Source organism: Rhinatrema bivittatum, chromosome 3 (assembly GCF_901001135.1).
Source record: "Rhinatrema bivittatum chromosome 3, aRhiBiv1.1, whole genome shotgun sequence".
NCBI lineage: Eukaryota > Metazoa > Chordata > Amphibia > Gymnophiona > Rhinatrematidae > Rhinatrema > Rhinatrema bivittatum.
In genome coordinates this window covers 174491042-174514199 of record NC_042617.1, presented here as the reverse complement: position 1 = coordinate 174514199, position 23158 = coordinate 174491042, and the positions used below count along the sequence as shown (strand labels likewise).

The following is a 23158-nucleotide window of genomic DNA, read 5'->3' as shown; positions in this document are numbered from 1 at the left end:
GCGCACTTACGCACGAATGTGGCCACTTATGTGCGCAAAAGGCTTTTCAAATCTACCTTTTAGTGATTTGGTTGCTAATGGAGACTCTGGCATGCTTAGTAAAAAAAAAATAAAAAATCAGCATGCCCTTGAGTGTCTTGGCCCCTTGAGAGGTTGTGGCACTTAATAGAAAATCAATAAAAATTGTGTTGCACTGTCTAAGCTTTCGAGACTACACGGCCCCTTGTTCTTGTAAAAGAGGGAGCTAACGTTGAAGATAAGGTTAAAACATATTCCCCAGTTTGAATCAAAAGACATGAGTGAAATGACCACCAAAGGGTTAGATTTTAAAAAATCAAAATGATTAACAAAGTAATAGACTGCCTTATCTTTTCCATCAGAATTCCAGGTACAGTAGATAAACACAACATAGCAGTTTTGGATCAATGAACTGTGTGAACATGGATGCATCTTAGTCTTGTGCATTTCTAATCAAGGTAGTGATTTCCCTTGACTTTTAAACAGTGCAGAGGAGGAATTATGTGCAGAACTGTTAAGCCAAAAAAGCTTAATTTTTCATCAGACTAGTAAACCCGATCCTCAAAGGAAATGCTTTTGAAACCAGGGCTATGACTCTTATTTTAAAATACTGGTGATCAGCACACAGGGAACCTAATTTTCAAACCTATCCATCATACAGCATAAGTGGATGCATGCAGATTTTGGCTATTTTATAAACTCTGCGGCAGAAGCAACACAGTTTATAATACACTGCGTATTTTTGCTCTGAAACTACGCATCTATATTTCAGTGTACACAAATATTTCCAATACAAGAAATGCATATTTTTCTACCCATTTTATAAAAGCAAGTTTGTTCACTGTAAATGGTGTTTTCCGTAGATAGGATGAATTAGTCATGCTGCCTGGAATGTCCCCCAGCAGCCGGAGGCAGGAACCTCTCTCAAAATGTTCAGAGCTGTGCTCCTGTGCGCCTGCGCGTCCTGTTCCCGCGAGACTGCTTGCATCACCTTAGCTGGTTAGAAAGCACAGAGAAGGAGCGAACCGCAAGGAAGAATAACTGCAGGTAGAAGAATTGAGACTGTCCAGGGAGGAGGGTGTGGATGTGTGGCTAATTCATCCTGCTATCCAGAGAAAACACCATTTACAGTAAGCAAATTTGCTTTTTTCCCCTGCAGATAAGCAGGCTGAATTATCCATACTGTCTGGGAGTCCCCAGCTAGGGAATTCGAAGCACAGCGCCAGTTCCATCTAGAAATGTTATTGCATTTTGTGGAAATCTGAAAACTAGTCTATGCAGACTGGTGGACAGTCTCAAGAGCCAGTAGCTTAATGCAGTATTTCTTGCCCCATAGACACATCTGAATTGGCTTGTTGCTGGAGATAGTAATGAGATGTGAAAGTATGAGGCGAGGACCAATGCTTTGCATATGTCCTGAAGTGGCACATTGCGTAGATGGGCAATTGAGGTGGCTACAGCTCTCAGCTGATGCACCTTGATTTTTGATTCTAGATGTTCTTTTCTACAGGAGTAGCAGAAGTGGATACATTTGGTAAGCCAACTGGCTAGCATTTGTTTGGTTACCAGTAACCCTGGAGCATTCAGGTTGAAGGAAAGAAAAGGTGTGAATGCCTGTTAGATGAATGAGTCCTCTGCTTAAGGTATGCTAAGGGTCTATGCAATCCAGTGTGTGCAGTACACCTTCCCGTTTGAATGCATGTGGTCTGGGAAAGAAGGCTGGCAACATTATTGCCTGATTCAGATAAAAGGATGAGACCACCTTTGGAAGGAAGGACGGATGGGTCCATAAAGTAACCTTGTCATGGTAGAATTGCAGATAAGGCCTGTAGTGAACTAGCACTTGAAGTTTGCTGATTTGCCTTGCTGAGATCATCGCTACTAGGAATGATACTTTCCACGTTACAAACTTCAGTGAAGCAGTTTGCATTGGCTCAAAAGGCAAAAGCATGAGCAATTCTAATACCAGGTTTATGCCCCATGGGATTGCCGGGCTTGAGATCAGAAGGCGGAGTCTCAATGCACCCTCATGAAATGAGATACTAAGGGATGCGTTGATATGGGATTCCCCTGAATTGAAGGATGGTATGCCACTATAGCACTGATGTGAATTCTGATGGATTAAACCGCCAGGCCAGACATGTATAATAAATACAGATATTTGAGTAATTGCTTCGGTGAGGATCCAAAGGGATCGAGCAATACTGATGTGCACTAATGAAGATATCTGTGCCATTTACCTGCACAATTTTTTCTTGTGGATGGCTTCCTGGAGGAGATGAGCATGTCCTGAATTTCTGTCAGAATAGGAAGATGACGCAGTACATCCCTTTCAATCTCCATGCCTCCTGACTGCAGGGTTTCTGGCATTAGCTACCAGTCCAAGTCCAAGATCACTGGCTGAGTTAGGGTCACCTTCTTTGACATAGGATGGTAGCATTGAGACCATTGAGATTTTAGACCTCATTGAATTCAGCGCATATGAAGACGAGTTTGGGAAACTACATACATTGCCGCAGCCATATGCCCCAATACCATGAGGATCTGACAAGCCATGGGATTCGATTTACTTCTCAACATTGAGGCTAGATCCTGAAAGGTTTCAATCCTATTTGCAGGTTGAGAGGCTTTGCAAAGATTCATGTTTATGATTGCACCTATGAATTGAAGGGTTTGAGAAGAGCCACAACCCTCCACTCTTCTTGGGAATGAGGAATTATTGGGAATAAAATCCCTGAAGTTGCTGAAGTTGAGGCACAACTTGGATCTCCCATTGATGAAGCAATGATTGGACTTCCTGCTGGAGAAGGCTTTCGTCCCTTTTTCCCTTTGAAAGTTCAGGCAGTGTCCATTTTGCACAATGTTGAAAACCCAACGATCCGATGTTATCTGCTGCCAAGCTGGTGAAAAGGAAGTGACATGGTGGCTGATCACCCCTTGAAGCTGTGACCAGGTTAAATTCAAAAAGGCTGCTGCAATTTCTGGATGACATTTTGAGCAGGCTTCTGAGTGCGATGGGTTCTGGTACGGTCCCGTGACTGGGCTTGTTGTGGTTGTTGCCTCTGTTGTTGGTATGGCGAGGACCGGTAGGATGAGAATGGTCTGTAGGAGCGTCTCGGATAGAAGGGCTTCTTGTATGTTGGATAATAGCATCTGGTGGATGACTGCTCCATTGGTTTCATGAGTGAGGACTGCGGCACTTTGCTTCTTGAGTTGGGAAACTGTCTCACAAAGCTTGTCCCAAACAAGTAGTCAGCCTTGCATGGGACGTTCAACAGTTTCATGTATAAATCATCATGAATCGCTCTCGCCCTCAGTCAAGCAATTCTTCTGGCCACGGTGGATGCTGCCGAAATACGAGCTGACATCTCAAAGCCCTCATAGATGGTTCAGAGCAGGAGATGCAAGCCTTCCTCTGTGTCTGCTATAACTTAATTTCACGGCTGATCACCTGTGGCCTGATTCCCTTCTGATTTCAGTCCCTGAAGACATTCATAAAGGTATTGTGTGATATAAAACTGATGTTGCTGAATTTTTGCATTTAGCATTGCACCTTGGAATACCTTCTTACCAAAATCATCAAGGTACTGGCCATCTTTGCCCAGAGGTGTAAGTAGAGCCTGGTCTTCTTGGCCTGCTTCATGGCCAATTCTATTCCACAGACGCTTTTTGGTAACGGAACTGACCCTTAATGCAGGGACTTCTTCATTCTGAACTTTAAGCATGATTTTCTGGATGTGGCAAGTGCTGAAAATGGCAACTCCCATGCTTTATTCAGGACTGCATCCAGGAGAGAATGTGAAGGGAGGACTGCTGGCTCCACAGGTACATTGAAAGTTTTTAGAATGCTATGAACCTCCGACCTGAGGTCCGTCAACTTCTTGATTTCAATCTTCAAGAAGCTTCCTATTTTTTCAATAAATCTAAAATTTGAAAGGTCCTCCTGAGGTGAAGATGGTTCAGATGGGTCCTCTGGGGGTCTGAGGGTATGCCCGACGAGGATGATAGAGAGGAGTATGTCGGCTCACGGGATAGTCTGGGAGCCTACTGGGCTCATCTCCACAAGGCATCATCATCTCCCAATACTTCCCGGGCTGGGAAAGAAGGAACGGAATGCTCCAAATCCTCTTATGATGGCTAGAGGATGATACCGGTTGCTGACTCAACTTCAAAGTGTTAAAAAAGGTTTTCAGGATTCCCGTGATCTGCGACATTGCCTGCAAGGCCGCACCCTGCATGCAATGAGAGTTAAACAAGGCTCTTTTCCTCCTCTTTGTAGGCGGTGAGACACCAAGGACTGTCTTGAGATTCTCCAACCTCTTAACTTCAGAGATAGGAATCAGTGGTCTGATGATAAAAGGGTCCAGATCCCTTATATCTTGATCGTGAAACTTGGGATGTTTACTCAACAGTTCTTGGGGGATTTATCGTTTCCATCATGAGGCAGCTGAGTGTCCATGTGGACACTTCCCCGTCCAAGGCTTAACATAGAAACATAGAAATGACATCAGAAGAAGACCAAACGGCCTATCCAGTCTGCCCAGCAAGCTTTCACACTTTTTTTTATTTTGTCTCATACTTACCTGTTACTCTTGGCCCTTATTAATAACTTTTTGGTTCTAGTTACCTTTCACCCCTGCCATTGATGTAGAGAGCAGTGCTGGAGCTGCATCTAAGTGAAGTATCTAGCTTAATTTGTTAGGGGTAGTAACTGCTGCAATAAGCAAGCTACTCCCACACTTATTTGTTTACCCAGCCTGTACCATTCAGTCCTTGTTGGTTGTTGCCTGAATATAAATCCTCTTTTCCTCTTTCTCTCCTGCCGTTGAAGCAGAGAGCTATGCTGGATATGCATTGAAAGTGAAGTATCAGACTTATTTGGTTTGGGGGAGTAACCACTGCAACAAGCAAGCAAATCCTTTTTAAACATTTCCTCTTGCCGTTGAAGGCTATTGAAGAATGTCCAGAAATGTGAAGCATATCTACGTCAGAAGCCCCTGAGCCCTCCAATTCGCTTTGGGTGAAGACCATTTGTAGGTCTTGCAGATACTGGGATCTTTCTATGACTGTGCCCTGAAACGCCTTATGCTTTTACGTTGAGTGCGTTGATTCAATATGGCAGGACTTATCCTTCACCTTACTTCCCATAATGTGTTTTTCTACCGATGCACGCTTTGGCATCAACTGTATCGATGCAGTGCCAGTCGACGCCTACTTCTCGTGATGCGGTCAATGCTCTGCATTGTGCTTTGAGCATCGTCTGTGCACTGGTTACCATAATTTGATGCTGAAGTAGTAGACGAACTTGGAGCAGGAATGCTGCCCTTCTTCTGTGCTGCGACAGTCGATGCACTAGGGCCTTGTCGGGATTTGTCACCCACGCCCTTACCTTCCGACTCCTTGGGGTATTTCACTCTCTGAGCCTTCTTAGAGGATAGCTCAAGTGAGGATGCCTGTCTGTGATCCTCCGGTCTTCTGGGCTCCCTGCCCCAAGAAAGGGTATGGCGCAGTGAGTGGGGCATAAGTGCCTCACGAGGCTCCCTCCAACTCCCGGAGCCTGGCTATTTTGGTGGCCTGTTGCCACTGGGCCTGTGGAGACATCCTGCCACAATCCCGGCAGGCTGCCTGGTCATGGTCCGGCCCCAAGCATAGGTAGCAATAATTATGTCCGTTGGTGACAGACATAATTTTGCCACATTGGCAAAATTTGAAACCTGAGGTCTTGGAAGCCATGATAGCACTGAAAAGTGCTGTTTGGGGTTCAATGAGGTGAAGAGAGAGAAGAAAAAGAATTGAAAATCTTGGAAGAAAAAACCCGAGAGGCAAGAGAGAGAGATGAGACATCCATCTATGATAGCTGCAGAGGAAAAGCAAAAACTGAGGCAATGGAGGCAGTCACGTGGGAATGGGCCGCACAGGCATGCAGGAGCACAGCTCTGAACATTCTGAGAAAGCTTCCTGCCTTGAGCTGCCGGGGGATGTCCCAGACAGCATAGCTAATTCAGCCTGCTTATCTGTGGGAAAAACATACGTACATATATTTTACATGCTAAATAATTGTGACACTGTGGGGTAGATTTTCAAATGGATACGCGCGTACCCCCCGAAAACCTACCCCAAACCCCTCCTGCGCGCGCCGAGCCTATTTTGTACAGGCTCGGCGGCGCGCGCAAGCCCCGGGACGCGCGTAAGTCCTGGGGCTTGCATGGAGAGGCGTGCTGGAGGGCGTGGTGGTCGTGATGCGGCGTTTCGGGGGTGTGGCACGGGCGATGCGACATTTCAGGGGTGGCGCCACGGGCGTGGTTTCAGCCCAGGGGCGTGGTTGCGCCCTCCGGAACAGCTCCTGGGTCGGGTGATGGCGCGCCAGCAGCCCGCTGGCGCGCGCAGATTTACTTCTGCCTCCGGCAGGCGTAAATCCGGCGATAAAGGTAGGGGGGGTTTAGATAGGGCCGGGGGGGTGGGTTAGGTAGGGGAAGGGAGGGGAAGGTGAGGGGAGGGCGAAAGAAAGTTCCCTCCGAGGCTGCTCCGATTTCGGAGCGGCCTCTGAGGGAACGGAGGCAGGCTGCACGGCTTGGCGCGCGCAGGCTGCCCAAAATCGGCAGCCTTGCGCGCGCCGAGTCCGGATTTTAATGGATATGCGCGGCTACGCGCGTATCTATTGAAATCCCGCGTACTCTTGTTCGCACTCGCACAAAATTATAAAATCTACCCCAGCGGGAATAAGCACTAAGAATTAAATGCAGAGGCAAATATATTTAGAAGTATACACGAGTGTTTGGAATTGCCAGTTTGCTGATATCTCCACCAGTTCTCCCAGTCCTTTTCCAGTTCATCTAGATCCTCTGGCCCTTCACTACTTTACCAGTTCTTCACAACCAAAAACTGCAGATAACAGACAGGTGTGTATACGAACAAGTATGGTAATATACAGTATTTCCGTGCTTACTTCTTAATGCAACCCCCTAGACTGTCCCCTTTTCCTCCTTTAAACTGCACATGCAAAACCAAAATGTTTATAAAATAGCATGTGCACGCATATATGCTATTTATGCCCATATATGCTATTTTTATGTATGAAATACCTTTTAAAATAAAGCAAAATGAAGGTTTTATTATTAATATCTACCAATTATCAGGTGAATTTTCAAAGGAGTTACACATGTAAATGTAACATGCTAGTGAAGCAGTTTTCAAAAGCTATTTACCCATGAAAGTCTACTCAATGCAGGTAAATCCTATGGGCAATTCAATGGCATGTATTGTAGCAATTTTCAAAAGCCCACATGTAAAACCCAATTTTAAGCATGTAAATTCTTTTGAAAATTAGGCCTTAAGAGTTGAAATTGCGATTAATTTTGCATTTTAAGTATTTTTGCAAACGTTTAAAGGCTTTACTGTTCTAAGAAGCCTTTCCTTAGAAAAAGGAAGGCAATTTTGCCTTTTCTTATATGCGTATAACTTTTAGCAGTCTTGTTAGAATTACTGTAGTTTGTTTCATTAATATTAATGTTTTTATATAATCTGCTTAGCACAAATGGTTCGATATAAATGGACTATAAGAATTTTTAATAAATAAATAATGATTTCCTACAAAATAGACAATCTATACATTTAGCTAAATATAAAAAGATATAAATGGCCCCACCATTTTTTTTAAATAAGTATTGCAGCTTGCATCAAATTATGAAAAAATATAATCAATACCCAGAGGCAGAGCAGTAACCAGACATTTTAGCACCTGGAGCAGGCAAATGTATTATTTGCATCTCCCATCCCCAACCTGAAATCCACTCCTTTGCCCCTCCATTCCATTCGCTCTAATCTCCTGTCTTCTTTCTCCAACCCAGATGCTGGGGAAGAGCATAATTCTTCCTGGCTTTTCATTCACTACTGGCACACACCTTCTTTTTCATTATTTTTCCACTCTCAGGGGTTTTTTTGCTCTGTGCAGCTGCTCATCTCGCACAATGCTATTTACAACCCTGTCCAATGCTAGTTACTACCCTTTCTTCTGTTGCCATTAAACCAAAATTACTAGATATTAAATACAAATACACATATTAGAAAGTGAAAATGAAGATAGACATTCTCCTGGGTCAGTCAATCTAGAAGAAACTGCTGCTCTAGTCAGTATCTGGGGAGCAAGTGCTGGATAGGACGGGACAGGGGGGGGGGGTCAGGGCAGGGAATAGGCGGTTATGTATACAGCGGGTAAAGGGCCCAGTCAGTCATTGGTATGCTTTTTTGAACAGCCAGGTTTTTAGGTTATGTTAAAAGTTTCTGTGGCAAGGTTCCTGGCGTAGGTCAGTGGGCATACTGTTCCACATTGTGCATCCTGCATCTGCATTAACTTGCTGCTACCAGTCAGAGTATGGCTGGTAGTGGCACGCTACTGCAGTCTAATTTACTAAAATAATATTTTATTTTGAAAGGAATGTGTAAATATTAATGGAGAGGCATAATAAGAAAGATCTATATTTTGAAAGGGTAGTGGATGAATAGAAGAGCCTGCTAGTGAACATTGTGGAGACAAAAAAAGTAACAGAGTTCAAGAAAGCATGAGAGAAACATAGGGACGGCAACTTAAAAAGATGCACCAGTTCACATGTTTGTCGGCCCACACCCAGGAATGCAGCCATTTTATAACATATAGCAAATGTTGCTTACCTGTAACAGGTGTTCTCACAGGACAGCAGGATGTTAGTCCTCACATATGGGTGACATCACAGGATGGAGCCCAATCACGGAACACTTTTGTCAAAGTTTCTAGAACTTTGACTGGCACCTACTGGGCATGCCCAGCATGGCACTAAACCTGAGGCCAGCATGGGTCCCCCCTACAGTCTTGTTTAAAGCTACAGGAAGTGCCGAAAAATAAAATAAGAAAACGAACCCAACACCGCGGGGTGGCGGGCGGGTTTCGTGAGGACTAACATCCTGCTGTCCTTTGAGAACACCTGTTACAGGTAAGCAACATTTGCTTTCTCACAGGACAAGCAGGATGGTAGTCCTCACATATGGGTGAGTACCGAGCTGAGGATGTCCGAGAAATGCATCAAATGTATTCAAGATATACAATAGGCACAAGTATTGGGGAGGAATTTGGTAGAAGGCATCCTGAACCCTAACGAGTAGGCAGAAGGGTGTTGGTACGTCAAGTTGTAAAAAGGTTGCGCAAGACAGATTGGCCGAAGATGGAATCTTGTCTTCCGGCCTTGTCTAAGCAATAATAGGCTGCAAAGGTATGGAAAGAACTCCAGGTAGCAGCCCTGCAAATGTCAGGAAGCGGCACAGAGCGTAGGTGTGCTACTGAAGTCGCCATGGCCCTCACAGTGTGCCTTAACACGGTCTTGAAGTGGAATTCCTGCTTGCTGATAGCAAAAGGATAGGCAGTCCGCTAACCAGGAGGAGAGAGTCTGCTTACCTAAAGGCTGCCCCAATTTGGTAGGATGGAAAGAGACAAACAATTGAGTGCTTTTCCTGTGGGCAGCTGTACGGTCTAGATAGAATGCTAGAGCACATTTACAATGCAGAGCCTGTTCTCCCGGATTGGAGTGAGGCCTGGGAAAGAAGGTAGGTAGTATAATGGATTGATTAATGTGAAACTCCGATACTACCTTAGGTAAGAACTTAGGGTGAGTGCGGAGTACTGCCCTGTCCTGCAGAAGTTTAATGTAAGGCAGATAGGAAACTAGGGCCTGTAACTCACTAACTCTGCGAGCAGATGCTATTACCAAAAGAAAAATCACTTTCCATGTGAGATAGCGAAGATCGCAGGATTGGAGAGGCTAGAATGGTGGTTTCATGAGCCTTCCTAAAACCAGACTGAGGTCCCAAGAAGGGGCCGGAGGGCGCAGTGGAGGCTTGAGGTGAAGCAAGCCCTTCAGAAAACATGTTACGAGGGGTTGTACTGAAAGAGGAACATCCCCGACACCTCTAAGGAAGGCGGCTACTGCACTGACATGCATTCTGATGGAGGAGATTTTTAGACCTGATTCTGACAAGTGCCAGAGATAGTCTAGAAACTTCGTGGTGGAACAGGTAAAGGGATCAAGGGATTGAGAAGAACACCATGATGTAAACCTGTTCCATTTATAAAGATAAGATTTTCTCGTGGAAGGCTTCCGTGAAGCAAGACACGGGAAACTGGCTGAAGAATTAACCTTTCAACATCCAGGCCATCAGAGACAAGGCCTGAAGATTGGGGTGGCGAAGGCACCAGTCGTTCTGAATGATCAGAAATGGGTCCTTTCCCAAGGGAATGTGCCTGCAAATGGAGAGGTCCTGAAGAATTGGAAACCACACCTGGTGATGCCAATGAGATGCGATCAGGATCATAGGTCCCTTGTCCTGACGTAACTTCACGAGAGTCTTCAAGAGAAGTGGAAGTGGAGGGAATGCATATAGGAGACCGGATGCCCATGAGAGGAAGAACGCATCTCTTGGCTGAGAGTGTTGGCAGCGAGTGAGAAAGTAAAAGGTCTCTACTTTGCGATTCTGAGGTGACGCAAAGAGGTCTATGTGGGGGGTAACCCCAATGTTGGAATATTGAGTCCGCTATAGTGGGGTTGAGGGACCACTCATGTGGTTGAAAGGTGCGACTCAGCTTGTCCGCCAACACATTGTCCACTCCCAGCAAGTAGGTGGCCCCTAGGTACATCGAATGGGAGAGGTCCTCCGCCCATATCTATGCAGCCTCTGATACGGTAGGTAGGAGCCCGTCCCTCCCTGTTTGTTGATGTACCACATGGCCACCTGGTTGTCCGTCTGAATGAGGATGACCTGTTTGGAAAGGTGATCCTGAAATACCTTGAGAGCATATCTGATTGCTTGAAGCTCCAGGAAATTGATTTGGTGTTTGGCTTTCTCTGGAGACCAAGTCCCTTGGTTCTGCAAATTGGCGACATGGGCTCCCCAGCCGAGGTTGGAAGCATCGATGGAGAGAATTATTTGAGGGTCTGGAGCCGGGAAGGGCAGGCCTCGAAGGAGATTGATCTGATTTTGCCACCAGGCTAGAGACTGATGAAGTGAGTTGGTGATGTGGACAGTGGTTGATAGAGGTTGGACAGACTGAGTCCATTGTAATCTTAGAGTCCACTGCATGACTCTCATGGCCAAGCGGACCATTGGGGTAACCTGCACTGAAGACGCCATGTGTCCTAGCAGGATGAGGAAGTGGCGTGCAGTCGTGCGTTGCTGAGACTGTAGCTGGTGTGCGAGAGAGATGAGAGTGAGAGCTCGTTGTTGAGGCAGAAATGCTTTTGCCTGCAAGGTGTCCAAGTCTGCCCCAATGAATGATAACGTTTGAGATGGGACTATGCAGGATTTTGCGTAGTTGACGAGAAATCCTAGCGAAGTCAGAGTGAGTAAAGTAAGATGTAGGGACGGCAGAGCAGCCTGCTGAGTGGGTGCCCTGATCAACCAATCGTCTAGATAGGGGTAGATGTGAAAACCTTGAGTCCTGAGGAAGGCTGCTACTACTACGAGGCACTTGGTGAAGATGCCAGGCCGAATGGTAGCACTCGGTACTGATAGTGTTTGGGGCCTACCAGAAATCTCAGGAACCTGCGATGAGATGGAGTTATCACAATGTGTGTATACGCATCTTGGAGATCGAGAGAGCAGAGCCAGTCTCCTTTTTGCAGAAGAGGAAGGAGGGAACCCAAGGTTACCATCTTGAACTTTTCTCGGTGGAGGTACTTGTTGAGGGCACGTAGGTCCAGAATTGGACGAACACTGCCTGATTTTTTGGGGATTAGAAAGTACACGGAATAGAATCCTAGGTCTTGTTGAGAGTAGGGCACTGACTCTATTGCTCTGGACTGAAGGAGAAGTGAGTGGTCAGATGTTCTCCATGTCGGTAGAGGTGGGGAGTCCGGTGGGATGGAGAGAAAATTCAGGTGATAACCTTGAGGGATTATGGTAAGGACCCACTGGTCTGAGGTGACTGTGTGCCACCTGTTGTTGAAATGGCACAATCGACCTCCCACTGGTATCTGAGGCAGTGAAAACTGGCTGCTGTTCTCTATGCAGGAGTCAAAAGCCAGAAGCAGGGCCCGGATGAGGAGCTATCTGTGGCTTTTGTTTCCGTGGTTGACGAGACTGGGCCTTTTGGAAAGGTCTCGTGGAATGCATCCTAGACTTGTGGATAGGACTTCTTTGGACGGAAGAATGACTTTTTAGTATCCTTCCTGAAAGGCTGTTTGGAGGAATACTCAGAGGGCATCAGAGAGAGCTGGCGAAGAGTCTCATGATGGTCCTTGAGTTCCGCCACCGTCCGCTGAATCTGTTCGCCAAACAGATTGTCGCCTATGCAGGGCAGATCAGATAATCTGTCTTGTACTTCAGGGCGCAAGTCCGACGACTTAAGCCAGGCCCATCTTCTTGCTGAAATAGCAGTTGCAGATACCCTGGAAGCAGTGTCGAAGATATCATAAGAGGATCTGATTTCATGTTTCCCTCCCTCGAAGCCTTTGTGTACCAGGGCTTGAAGTTGTTCCTGGAATTGCTGAGGTAGGGACTCTGCAACGTCCTGTATCTGCTTGAATAAGACCCTGTTGTACTGGGTCATATACAGCTGGTAAGAGACAATCCGGGAGATAAGCATTGAACCCTGGAAGACACGCCGGCCAATGGTATCCAGGAATTTCTGTTCCTTACCTGGGGGAAAGGAAGAGTGGGGTTTTCATCTTTTTGCCCTCTTTTGGGCCGATTCTACAACCACAGATTGGTGATCCAGCTGAGGTTTCTGGAATCCTGGGGCTGACTGTACAAAAAAGTGGTATCAGCTTTCTTGTTGACTGGAGCAACAGAACCAGGGAGTTCCCAGTTCTTTTTGAGGAGATCCAAAAGAACCTGGTGAATAGGGATGGAGGTTATTTTCTTGGGAGCATCCAGGAATTGTAACAGCTCCATCATTTGATGCCTATCATCTTGCTCAGTCTGTAATTGGAAGGGAACCAATTCAGACATTTCCTTCACAAAATTTATGAAGGACAAGTCCTCTGGAGGAGAACGCTTCCTACTTTCAGTAGGAGAAGGTGGCAATGGTAAATCATCGGTGTCTTGAGATGAATCATTAGTCCAGGTGTCATAGAGATCAGCACCTGTCCCTGTAGGAACCTGAGAAGGATGGGACGATGGTATTCCTGAAGGTCCTGGTCTAGGATCTGATGGCATTGAGGGAAGTACTGGAGGCACCAATGAAAGCATTGAGGGCACCGGTGCAGGCATCGAGGGCATTGATGGATGGATCGGTGGCGCCGATGTGCGCATTGGCATCGATGGTTGAGGCATCAGCAGGACTCCCGATGGAGGAATGCGGAATGGTGTTTCCCCTCCCGATGACAGGGTAAGCGGGGAATGCACAGGAGCCATCGGTGACCCGGAATCCATCAGTGGAAAAGCGGCTATGAGCGCTTCCATCTTCGAGAGTAGTGGTACCAATGCTGCCGGAATGGGATCGATGGTCGGTTCCGCGACTGGCACCGATTTCAGTGCCAGGGGACCTTGGAGTCTGTGCGACACCGGCCTCCTGAACCATCTGGTCCAGTTCTTCATGAAGACCTGGAGCAAGCAGCCCCGGCTCCGGAAGGGAAGAAGGAGGCAGAGGCATAGCCGGAGGGACCACTTTAAAGGCGGAGTTGCGGCACCTGATACCCGTCCGGGTGAGGGTTGCCTCGGTCACCTGGTCGCAGAAAGGGTCGGTGCCTTTTCTGGATGGGGTTTCTTCGATGGCGGCTCAGAAGATGGTGAGGTCGATGATTTTCCTTCATCGATGGTCCGACACTTCCGGTGTCGATGCCTATGTTTCTCTCTATGGTCCCCTCGGTCCTGAGGGGGAGTACAGGTCGTCAAAGGCCGAGAAGTCGACGCCGGATGGTCACCAGCCGGTGGCCGATACTGGCGCGAAGTAGACGGTGCCGGTTTAGACGATGTCGATGCAATGGACGGCGTCAGAATTTGAGAAGTTCCATTTTCTCCATTCTGGCCTTGCGACCTTTTGGTGTCATTAAGGCGCATTTGGTGCAAGTCAGGACATCATGCTCGCACCTGAGACACATTACACAGACTTTATGCGGGTCTGTTATGGACATGGTGCAAGTACAGTCCGGGCACCAACGGAACTCCAACGCCATGGCCTTTGAAAAATTTAGCCGCGGTACGGTCGATGGCCAGTAGGCTGCGAGGGCCAAACTTGACGGGAACTGACCGAAAACGAGTAAAAACTTACCGGAGTACCGCAGAGTCAAAAATTCGAAAGTGGGACCCCGGTGGGGCATGAACGTTTTTAGTAATTCCGTGAGGAAAATTCCCGTCAGGAATTTCTGTGGAGCTCCTTAACCCGTGTGGCTACTGCTGCGCGGAAAAAAGAAGACTGAAGGGGGACCCCTGCTGGCTGCAGGTTTAGTGCCATGCTGGGCATGCCCAGTAGGTGCCAGTCAAAGTTCTAGAAACTTTGACAAAAGCGTTCCGTGATTGGGCTCCATCCTGTGATGTCACCCATATGTGAGGACAACCATCCTGCTTGTCCTGTGAGAAAAGTAATGTTACAAAATAGCTTTACCTCGCGCACATAGCTGTGCAATTTTAAGTGTAAGTGTGCCTGTGCATGCTAGTACTGCTTCTACTGCGCAAGTGGGGGGATTTTAACAGTCACGAGCACCAATGCCATTACCAGTTTTCCCAGTTCATTCCCAGACTGCCCAGGCAAGGGATAGGACTTCCAATCCCCCCCCCCCCCCCCCCAGTTTAATAGCCTCCCTTCTCCTCTGTTAGCCCCAACCCTTAAAACCCTTCCGATCTATCTATTTATCTTTATTTTATTACTTATATATCCTCCTTAGCATAAGTAAAGTTACGCGGTGTGCCTGTGAGCATAAGTGTCTATGTGGAAATTTCAAGGTGAAATCCAGTAACACCCAAGCCCTGCCCCACCCCTTTTTCAGAACTTTTCATTTGCGCACATAGCAGGCAAGTACGAATGTACGTCGGCCCTACATATTCGCATATCTTCCGGTTTTGGTGCACGCTGGGCTTTGAAAATGCACCCTTTAAGAGGAAGATTTTCAAAAGCCATTACCTGGGTAAACTGAATTTTTGAAATGTGTCTGCCCTGCTTGTGAGTATCACAACGTGCAAACTCTTATCCACATTTTCATAGAGGCGTTCCCAGGGTGGAGTTAAGCCATGTGACACAGACTGGCCACTGTCGGAAACAGAATGCTGGGCCCGATAGACCTAACCCACTATGGCCCCTGTTATGTTTTTATGTTTAATTCCACAAGATTCTTTGACTTCCTCTGGATCACCAACAAAATGAGCAGCCAGGAAGTTAGACTTGATGAACTGGTGTCTTATTTCAACCAAACTATGTAATCTGGCCCAGATTTCTGATCAAAAAGACTGTTCAGCTTTGTAGTGTATATTATATAGTAGTATGAATTTAATTTAAACTAATGATGTAAGAACAACTATGCCATTAAGCATGTAAAGCATTAGGAAGAAGCAGCATAAAGAATAAAAAAAAAGATCTATAATGTTAAGAATTATATAAGACATTCAAGACTTTCTTCGTCTAGGGCGGTTTTCTGGAATAGGGACATGCAAGTAAAAAAAACAGCTCAGTTGAAAAGGATGGAGATGAGGGAAAAAACTGTGAAATCAAACAGAGCTGATCTTAGCTGAAACTGATTTTTTAATAAGAGAGATTTATTTTATAAACTTTATTCATGTTTCTGTGTCTGGCAAGGATAGCTTGCATTTCAGGAGAAAGGGGCAGTATATAAAAAGAAGGAAAATGCAAATGTAAAACAGGCCCTGAATGCAAAAAGCCTTTGAAGTTCTAATACTATAGGCCAATTTCCAGAGCCACGGCAAATCTACGAGGTTCAGTTTTGTTTCTTATCACTCTTTCATATTTGGCCTTAAAAGCTTAGACCTATGAAATATTTCACAAGTGCAAATAACAAGTACAATTTACCAGCTACCAAATAAAAATATTACTGCTCAGCCTCTACTTTCTGACATTTTTAAATTGTTTTTCTGAAAGTTCTCTGTATGTCTGGGAGCATCCACAACCAGAGTAGTGTCACAAATTAAATTAGTAGACTGACCAGATCCAGGATGGGAAGACACAAGGAAGAGGCAGGACTAATCAAGGTGAAGCATTTTTTTAAAAAATAGCCTATCCTACTTGGCACCTGTATGGATTGACAATGAGTTCATTTTTGTCAACTTAAAACCGAATGCAACCTTTGAGCAGTTGCCATTTTCTTTGCTGCGTTTCTGAAGCTCTCTTGGAGCCAAAGAAAAAGTAGAAAAAGATTTAGAAAGGAAAGAAAGGAGAACTTTGAGGTGGGCTATGCTGTTTACTTTTGTCACACAGTGCTATTGTGAGTAAAAGGAGAAACTGCAATCTTCTGTCTGTTCAGTATTACTGCTCTGCTGTATCACTGAACAGGTAGAAGAAGTAAGAGACAGTGTCTTGCTCTGTGTGCAGTGAGTGTACTTCTGCACTAGTTTGTAGAGAGGGAGCTGGCTGTTTTTATTTCAACAGCTGCAGTGTTTCTGAGAAGTAAGCACTGTATTGACAGACTGGCCTTGCTTTTTATTTTTTTTGTTGTTGTTCTCAAAGTGTATGCAACGTTTTCCATAAACTGTGTCATCCTAGTGGAAGTCAGTCCACATAGACAATTGATAAGCAGATAGTGGATAGCATGCTTTTTTAATAAGAGACTGTGTGTGTGATATGTGTTGAGCTCTTTGTCTGTGTGCAACTCCACAGCACGTTAGTGTACTGGTGTGTGTAGAGTTGTAGAGGAAGAGTACACCTACTACACTATGGCCTCGATTTTAAAAAGGTTACGCGCGTAAATCCCAGGGATTTGCGCGCATGACCGGTCTTATGTGCGCCGGGCCTATTTTAAAAAGCCCGGTCAGGCGCATATGTCCCGAGGCATCGGGGAGTGGGCAGGCAGGGAGAGGGGGAGTGGGCGGGGCAGTCTGGGAGGCGGTCCAGGGTAGGGCTAGAGGCCCTCGGCACAGTGGCTATTTGAGGCAGTGCCGGGGGATTATGTGCCGGCAGGGTGCCAGCAGGCGCAACAGGTAAAATAAAAATTTTTTTTTGGGGGGGGTAGACTAGGGTTAGGGGGCAGGAAGGCTAGGGGAAGGGGTAGGAAGGTCAGGCTAGGGGGGAATGGGGGAAGGCAGTGGGCTTTGGTGCACGCAAGTTGCACAATTGTGCACCCCCTTGCGCACGCCGATCCCCGATTTTATATGTGCGCACTTGCATGCGCATATTATAAAATCACGCGGCCATGTGTGCGCGCAACTTTATAAAATCTACCCCTATATTTATTGTAAGAATAAAACCCCCTAGCCACTCCTAATGATTGAGCGACTGGATCAAATTCCATCATGCCACAAGGTAAATGAGGTGGACATAGCACAAGTAGCAACATTAGGGATGTGAATCGTTTTTCAACGATTAAAATTATCGTCCGATAATGTTTATATCGTCTTAAATCGTTATAGAACACGATACAATAGAAATTCTAACGATTTATCGTTAAAAATCGTTAAATCGTGTTAGTGCGCACTAACTCGAGTTAGTGCGCACTAACTCCCCGTTAGTGCGCACTAACTCGATTTAGTGCGCACTAACTGAAAATGATACAAATAAACACTTTCCAGGTCACTGAAGGTCAGTTAGGAATGAATATGTGTTCCTATTGGCTGGCTGCCCTCTTATCTATTGATGTTACCAAGGTTACCACTGAGGTGATGGTTGGGGGGATGGGAAATGGAACTGGAAACTAACGAACACCAACAGAAAATGAAACAAAGTGTTCACACTTCCCAGGTCAGTAAAGGTCACTTAGGAATGAATATGTATGTATGTATTCCTATTGGCTGGCTGTGCTCTTATCTATTGATGTTACCAATATGGTTGGGGGGATGTGAAATGGAAACAGTTGGAAGCTTGACAAAAAAAGTAATGTAATGATCAGCACTCATGTGACTAGAACTTGTTTGTTTATTATTTTTGTTAGCAGGCACCTGAAATGCTAGTGCATGTTGAATTTGCCAATCACTGTGCATTTTAGAAAGGTGGTCCTGGCTGGAACTGTACACAGTTCAAATATATGTAATTGATTGTTGGTAAGTGTATTTTTTAAGTAGCCACACTGGCACCAGTATGTTTACTTTTCCTCCTACTTAACTCACTAGCTCAGCTTTGTAAGAAGGGCTTCTCTGCTTGTGTGTTGTTTTTGTTTGGTGTGAGGAGAGCAGAAACATCAGATCTTTATTCAATCTACTACAGTCATCTCTTACAGTGCCCTATCCCTATTAATACCAGGAGTGTTGTGATCTTCCTGCACACAGTGCCCTAACCCTGATACCAGTCTGAGACAGCTCCCTCCCTGCATTACTAGTGAGAGGCTGGCTTCACAGACAGGGGGGAGCTGCCTGACCCTCACTCCTGACTTCCCCCATGTCCCAGCTAGTGAATGGTGTGTGGGTGAGGGGGGGGGGGGGAGGATGGTGAAGTCTGAGACAGCTCCCTCCCTGCATTACTAGTGAGAGGCTGGCTTCACAGACAGGGGGGAGCTGCCTGACCCTCACTCCTGACTTCCCCCATGTCCCAGCTAGTGAATGGTGTGTGGGTGAGGGGGGGGGGGGAGGGTGGAGAAGTCTGAGACAGCTCCCTCCCTGCATTACTAGTGAGAGGCTGGCTTCACAGACAGGGGGGAGCTGCCTGACCCTCACTCCTGACTTCCCCCATGTCCCAGCTAGTGAATGGTGTGTGGGTGAGGGGGGGGGAGGATGGTGAAGTCTGAGACAGCTCCCTCCCTGCATTACTAGTGAGAGGCTGGCTTCACAGACAGGGGGGAGCTGCCTGACCCTCACTCCTGACTTCCCCCATGTCCCAGCTAGTGAAGGGTGGGGTGGGTGAGGGGGGGGGAGGATGGTGAAGTCTGAGACAGCTCCCTCCCTGCATTACTAGTGAGAGGCTGGCTTCACAGACAGGGGGGAGCTGCCTGACCCTCACTCCTGACTTCCCCCATGTCCCAGCTAGTGAATGGTGTGTGGGTGAGGGGGGGGGAGGATGGTGAAGTCTGAGACAGCTCCCTCCCTGCATTACTAGTGAGAGGCTGGCTTCGCAGACAGGGGGGAGCTGCCTGACCCTCACTCCTGACTTCCCCCATGTCCCAGCTAGTGAATGGGGTGTGGGTGAGGGGGGGGGGGGAGGATGGTGAAGTCTGAGACAGCTCCCTCCCTGCATTACTAGTGAGAGGCTGGCTTCACAGACAGGGGGGAGCTGCCTGACCCTCACTCCTGACTTCCCCCATGTCCCAGCTAGTGAATGGTGTGTGGGTGAGGGGGGGGGAGGATGGTGAAGTCTGAGACAGCTCCCTCCCTGCATTACTAGTGAGAGGCTGGCTTCACAGACAGGGGGGAGCTGCCTGACCCTCACTCCTGACTTCCCCCATGTCCCAGCGAGTGAATGGTGTGTGGGTGAGGGGGGGGGGAGGATGGTGAAGTCTGAGACAGCTCCCTCCCTGCATTACTAGTGAGAGGCTGGCTTCGCAGACAGGGGGGAGCTGCCTGACCCTCACTCCTGACTTCCCCCATGTCCCAGCTAGTGAATGGTGTGTGGGTGAGGGGGGGGGGAGGATGGTGAAGTTTGAGACAGCTCCCTCCCTGCATTACTAGTGAGAGGCTGGCTTCACAGACAGGGGGGAGCTGCCTGACCCTCACTCCTCCGGGGTATTGTGATCTTCCTGCACACAGTGCCCTATCCCTGATACCAGGGGTGTTGTGATCTTCCTGCATGCAGTGCCCTATCCCTATTAATACCAGGAGTGTTGTGATCTTCCTGCATGCAGTGCCCTATCCCTATTAATACCAGGAGTGTTGTGATCTTCCTGCATGCAGTGCCCTATCCCTGATATCGGGATGTGTGCAAGAAGATCACAACACCCCCGGTATCAGGAATAGGGCACTGTGTGCAGGAAGATCACAACACCCCCAGTATCAGGAATAGGGCACTGTGTGCAGGAAGATCACAACACCCCTGGTATTAGGGATAGGGCACTGTGTGCAGGAAGATCACAACACTCCTGGTATTAATAGGGATAGGGCACTGTGTGCAGGAAGATCACAATACCCCTGGTATCAGGGTTAGGGCACAAGTTCTAGTCACATTGACTGATCACATTACTTGTTTTGTCAAGCTACCAACTGTTTCCATTTCCCATCCCCCATATACTGTCAGTAGGAAACTTGGTAACATGAATAAATAAGAGGGCAGCCAATAGGAATACATATTCATTCCTAAACTGACCTTAACTGACCTGAAAAGTGTCAAATTGTATCATTTTCAGTTAGTGCGCACTAACTCGAGTTAGTGCGCACTAATCGGAAAAAACGATTTTTAACGATTTTTTAACTAAAAAATCGTGCCTAAGACGATTTTCTTGCCCTGCCACACGATTTCTATCGTTAAGACGATATGGAAAACGATTCACATCCCTAAGCAACATCAGTAGGACAGGGAGAGGTTTTGTTGTTTTTCATTTTTTGTATTAAAATATTACTGCCGCTATAAATTCATTCAGGGAGATGTATTTTATGTGTTTAAATGGCAAGGAAACCAGAAGTAGTATAGACTTGGTTCCAATGATTGACAGCTACTTTCACGCCGTTTTGGCAGTTTCGTCAGCTGCCAAGTTTCAGCAAGTTTGGAGATCAAAAAAGTGTTTCTGCTACAGTAAGTTTTGTGATTTTGGCCATCATGATGTGGGTTTTTGTTTATGTGCTTTTGGGGTAGTTTTGACCTTTTGAATTTTTTATTTCTCCCAATAAAGGCATCTTTGATCCCTTGATTTATTTAAGCGGTGGCTTCATTGATTTTTGCAGTTTCCTTTATGACAGTGTGTAAAATATTCTGGTTTTTGTTTTTCCTTTTTGCCTCGCTAAATTAATGGGTGATTGTTAAAAAAAAAAATTCTTTTTAATTTATGTTTTTCCCATTAAGAATTATTTTTCTTATAATTTTTTCTTGTATCCTTTAGAAAATTGGGGCTCTGCTGATATTAATCTTGGCATGTTACTCTTGTTCCCCGAAGAAGGAAGTAAATCTATCTTCTGAGACATTGCAATGTCGGGCATCTAACTTCTAATGTTGTGGAACTGATATTATACAACATCCCTTTTGTCTGGACATCTAACTTCTAATGTTGTAGAACTGACATCATACAGCATCCCTTTTGACTTTGCAAGGATTACTTTTAAGATAAGTGGTTTTGGACTTACTATATACTGCATATGAGAACTTATATTTTATTTGCGTATACAATACATTTAAAAAGGGAATGTGGATTGTATACTAGGTGGATTTGAATTTGTTCACTCTAGCTTTAGAATGACTGATTATTAAAATTTGTGCAGTAGAATGGGCAACCTTTAGCCCAGCATGGCGTGTCTTTCGTTGTGCTATATGATGGTCATTCTTCTTAATTAGCAATTACATCTTTTCACACATCTGTATATGGTTAAGTGAGATCTGTTGTTTTGTTGATTTTTATTATTCTTACACTTTTGGGTTCTTGATTTTTAAGCCAGGCAAATGTAGGCATGTGTAGCATTCTGGCTGGTCCAGATGTCACTGGTAAAATAGATGTTACCCCTCTCTACATTGGCCATCTGTACCTGCATGTGAGCATGGTATTGAGTGTAGAGGGCAGGGATAAACAGTCTAGTGAATGTTGTCTGGGAAGGTTCTTTGTGATTGGAGGCTACTAGGTACAGTCACTTTAATCCCATGTGCTCCATGATCTGTACAGGCTGGTCTTCCAGGGCAATCTTTTTTCCAATGCAATGTGTCACTATATTTGATCTGCCTGCCTCTTTCTAATGAACAGTGATGTGGTAAAACACCCCATCTACTCCATGGTAGCTTACTACTGACATGGGGCTGACGGCTGTTTGCCTGTCACCTTATTATATGAAGTGGGGGGTGGGGAGGGCACTTGAGAAACTGATTACCTCTTTTCTCTGGTTTTCCTGCTGCTGCTTTGAGTGATAGTCAGTGGCCCCAGGCTAGTACTGGTGGCCTCCACCGAAGCAAACGTTAACAGGTATTCTTTTTTAAATCGATGCTGCATACCATTGTTTATAAGAGGGCCAAGTGTCTTTCCTCTACTGATAGCCTTATAACAGTGAATTCATTCAGTAAAACGCTGGCCCTCCCTAACTCTAAAGTACCTTCACACCTCAGATGTCTTATGGCTACTACTTCTGGAGCTGGGTAGATTGGGAGGGAAAAGACCAGGTGCATCTCTCATGTTCTCCACTACCAGGGAGGTGTTCTCTGTCCTGAAATCATCACTTTCTCCTTCCTGTAACTACTCACTAAAGGATAACATGCCAGTAACTAGACTCCACAAGCCCCTCCTCAGCAACTAGAAGTTCTATATCTTCTGAGTCTGAATCAGTACCTTCTCCAGGTATCTGTAGCCGACACTGCTCAGGAGGAATCAGGGAAAGGAGGAATCAGGGAAGAGCACTTTTTCTCCTGGTGTCCCTTGCCTCTCCACCAACTCTGCCTTCCCCTGCCGCTGCACCAAAGGTACAGAGATGAGAGTGGGAGGAAGCAGTAGATGATACTCTAGTTTGTTGTAATGCATCCTAGTTTAGCACACTATACAAATGCCATAATTAAAATAATAAAAATGCATGCCCATGAGACATTTACATACAGATGATACCATTCAAACAATATTCACATTCATTTACATATTAATCAGTGTACTTAAAATGCAACCTACATACATCGCTTATGGCTTACAATTATTGAACCTAGGCAATTTCTAAGAATCCTTTAACATATTTAAAATTATGATGTGCTTAAGTAGTTTCACTCTCCTCAATGAGACAATGCATAGATTTTCATGTAGGCCTTCCAATTATTTTTTCACCAAAGCCACAGAAACTTACTCAATTGTGTTGCGGTCTCTACCGCTTCCCTCCGCCTGAGGCCCAAACCTGCCTACCTCCGCTTCAGGAATCACTGCGCTCCGTCCGCTCCGGACCCCGGGGGCTTCTCTCACTCCACGTGGCGGCCGCCATTACG

General features: G+C 46.1%; 1 protein-coding gene across 1 annotated transcript in view; it reads right to left on the bottom strand.

Moving 5' to 3' along the window:
* The window catches only part of SMYD3 (SET and MYND domain containing 3), a 1539893-nt gene that overhangs the window by 87518 nt on the left and 1429217 nt on the right, over positions 1-23158 (bottom strand). The gene's annotated exons all lie outside the window — the stretch shown is intronic.